Source organism: Saimiri boliviensis, chromosome 12 (genome assembly GCF_048565385.1).
Source record: "Saimiri boliviensis isolate mSaiBol1 chromosome 12, mSaiBol1.pri, whole genome shotgun sequence".
Lineage (NCBI taxonomy): Eukaryota > Metazoa > Chordata > Mammalia > Primates > Cebidae > Saimiri > Saimiri boliviensis.
In genome coordinates this window covers 30,282,898-30,287,069 of record NC_133460.1, presented here as the reverse complement: position 1 = coordinate 30,287,069, position 4,172 = coordinate 30,282,898, and positions in this window count along the sequence as shown.

Genomic DNA, 4,172 nt, shown 5'->3' with positions numbered 1-4,172 from the left:
CAGTGCATGAATATCATATTTTGAACAATTATTGATCTCATTTTTTAAACTTTATGTATTGTGACATTTCCTCATGCAATGCAATTAAATTATCTTCTAAGCAATTACCTTGAAGGGTTAGGTAAGATTTAATAACTTTAAATTTTTTTCTTTATAAACTGGATTATTGGTAACCTATTTTTTGACCTTTATATTCTTTTAGTATAGAGTAGGGATGAAATCCATTGGTTTTGAGTTTTGATAGCCTGAGTTTGAAAGACTGGTTCTATTATTTATAGACTGTGTGACCCTGAACAAGGGGCTTCTCTAAGCTCTATTTTCCTGATTCGCAAAATGGAAATACAGCACAGCACCAATACACATTATCTATATATGGTTTATATGCATATGTTAACTATATGCTATCAATATAAATTTCAATAAAAAATGGTTGTGTGGCAGGGCAGTATTGAAGCTGTCCCTCGTATGCCTTCCCTCCACCCTGCTTTCTGTTCTCACTGCGTTTCTTCATTTTCATTCTATAATGGTCCCTCCTACTTCAGAGTGATTGACACCTTACTCTCTGGAACCAGAAAACAAAGACTGAAAATACTTGACAATTAAATTCCAGTATTACTGGCCTAAGCAGACAGAAGATAAATCTGCATATATATAGGTATGTTTATGAAGTTATTGTCACTGTTCCCAAACTGAGAAATCATGAGCTGAAAAGGAAAAGGAAGTTGGCGGGGGTGGGGGGAGGGTGGCATCATGGGTCTCCTTTTCCTTCTGGTACTAGACACTTCTGTGAAGTTGAGTCAGGGACCATGGGCCCTTTGAATTTCTGTAGGTGAGAATAAGCAATAGGTGACGTGAAGCAAAGCACCCACAGGCCGTTCTTCTGGAAGTGACTCTTTGTATCCCAAACTGCTTAGCCTCCATCTGATCATCTGGTTTGATTAACAACTGTAGGGGGTCCTGGGAACACACATCATCCGTCTACCTTAACCCTTCGGGGTCTGCAGTTAAGAGAAGGCTCTCATGTCTGAAGGAGTTGCAGTAAATGGAAACAGAAGGGACATACAGTCACAACTACAAAGTGCCTAGCACAGTGCCTTACGTTGTAGGAACTCACTGGACTTGGGCTGTTATTGGCATTTCCAATTGTTTCCTCAATAAATAATGAACATCTTTGTTTGTGCTTTTCTTTTGCTAGTGATTTCATTTTTATATATTAATTTGATTTTAAATTGACAAAAATTATATGTATTTATGGTGTACAACATGATGTGCTGATATGTGCATATATTTTGAAATTGATAATTAAGCTAATATATCCATTACCTCACATATTTATTACTTTTATTGTGGTGGGAACATTTAAAGTCTATTCTCTTAGGAATTTTCAAGTGTTATTATTTCCTTAAGACAATATCTTAGAAGTGCAATTGTCTAAGTATGACCATTTTTTAAGGCTTTTAATAAATGTGAAGCATCTTGCCCTCAGAATGATGTAACCAATTAACACTCTAATGAGAGGGTTTGCTTTGCTATATTTTCACCAAAATTAGTACAAAATACATAGGTAAGTTTTGTTTTTATGATTCTAAAAGTAATATTATGAACATGTTTATTGTGAAAGCACCCAAATTTTGTTTTTAAAACACAAGTACATTTTTCAATAAAATGAGCTCTGAACCATTATTTTTAATGCAAGCTAGTATCCCGTGGACTGATAGCATTTTATTTAGCCAGTCCTTTATTAATAGGCATTTAGATTGGACATATTATTTTGCTACTTGCTAAATTTTATGATTTGTCTTGAATGTATATTTTTGTGAATTTGTCCAATTATGCCCTTGGTGTAAATTTAGAAGTTAATTTACTAAGTTAAAGCATAATCAGCCATATGTTTAATTTGTTAATTACTCATTAGCAAATTACTCCTTTGAAAGGTTATACTAACTTACACTTGCTTCAGTAGTGCCCATACAGTGAGCAAAGCTTCCTTTTTTCTTCCTGACTATAATAGAAATGCTTCAAGATATGGCCAGTCTTTTCTATTGACTTCTGATAGGTATTCTTTATCACACCAAGTAAGTAGCTTTCAGTTCTGAGTTTTCCTAGAATTTTTTTCCGCTTGGTTAGGACCAAATGTTCAAATTTACAAAATCCTTTCTTAGCATCTGTTGAGATGTTCATGCATTTTTTTCTTCCTTTCACCTATAATGTGGTGAATTAAAAATATTTCTAATGTTAAATTCTCCTTGCACTTCTGGAATAAACCCTATACAACATCTTGACTCTGTTTTATAACATGCTCCAAGATTCAGGTCTGTCAAATTTGGTTTTTGATGTTGCAGCAATTTCACCATCCTTCTCTTCCTCATGATCACACATAAGCAAGCTTTATCAGACATAAGCTGAATGCATGCAATATTTTGAAATTTATTTACGTCATTTTCTAATCCTCACAAATATTCTTAAGAAAACTATTACTATCCTACTCTAGAAAAAATTTAATATGGTTAAGTGGTCAAGTCAAAATATTTTTGTGTAATAGAGTAAGATACAAATGTTATACATCACATAAACAGAATTAAATACGGTTCTATTTAACTTCTAAGCCTGCAATTTTAATCATTTCATGTATCCTTTATATTTGGTGAAAAGATTAATCTGTAGATTCTTTCATAGTGTACTATTTGTCAAATTTTATTATCAGGGTTATACTAATCTACTAAACAAATTGAAATGCTTCCTATCTTTTTCAATGTTATTAAATATTTGAAATACATAGAATTAGAAATTTTCTCCACATCATATAATATCCTTATCATAGGTAAATGATAATACACCTGTTTTCATTATTCAAAAATATATATTTTTGTTTAAATTTATTTTCTTTATTAAATTTGATTTTACACATTTTATTGGTATTTGATAAAATTCAGCATTTCTTTATGATAAAAACTCTCAACAAAATAGGCTAGAAGAGACCTCAAAGTAATAAAAGCCATCTATGAGAAACACACGGCCAGCATCATACTGAATGGGGAAATGTTGAAAGCGTTCCCCCTGAGAACTGGAACAAGACAAAGATGCCCACTTTTGTCACTTCTATTCAACATGGTACTAGAAGTCCTGGCCAGAACAATTAGGTAAGAGAAAGAAAATAAGGGCATACAAATTGGACAAAAGTAAGTCAAATTGTCACTGTTCACTGTTATGATTTTATATCAGAAAACTCTAAAGACCCATCCAAGAAGCTCCTAGATCAGATAAATTCAGTAAAGTCTCAGGATACCAAAACAATGTGCACAAATCAGCAGCACTGCTATACACCAACAATGACTAGGCTGAGAATCAAATCAAGAACTCAGTGCCTTTTACAACAGCTGCAAAAGACAATAAAATTCTTAAGAAGACACTTGACCAAGGAAGTGAAAGATCTCTATAAGGAAAACTAAAAAACAGTGCTGAAAGAAATCATAGGTTACAATGGAAGCACATCCCATGCTCATGGATGGTAGAATCAATATCGTGAAAATGAACATACTGCCTAAAGCACTCTACAGATTCAATGTAATTCCCACCAGAATACCATCATCTTTCTTCACAAAACTAGAAAAGACAATCGTAAAATTCATATTAAAACCAACAAAGATTCTGCATAGCCAAAACAATACTAATCAAACAGAATAAATCTGGAGGCATCACATTACCCAAATTACATGACAAGGCTATAGTTACCAAAACACCATGATAGTGGTATAAAAATAGGCACATAGACCAATGGAACAGAATAGCAAACCCAGAAATAAAGCTGAATATTTACAGCCAACTGATCTTCAGCAAAGCAAACAAAAACAAACCAGGGAAAGGACCTAGTCAATAAACGGTGCTGGAAAAACTGGCAAGTCACATGTAGAGGAATAAAACTGGATTTTTACCTCTCACCTTATACAAAGTCAATTTAAGATGGATCAAAGAGTTAAATCTAAGACCATAAAATCCATAAACATTCTAGGAGAGAATATCAGAAAAACTCTTGTAGACATTGGCTTAGGCAAAGAATTCTTGAGTAAGAACCTGAAAGCAAATGCAACAAAAGCAAAAATAAAACGATGGGACTTAATTAAACTAAAAAGTTTTTAGGGTTTTTTTTATTGCAATACAAGTAGCCTAAACTG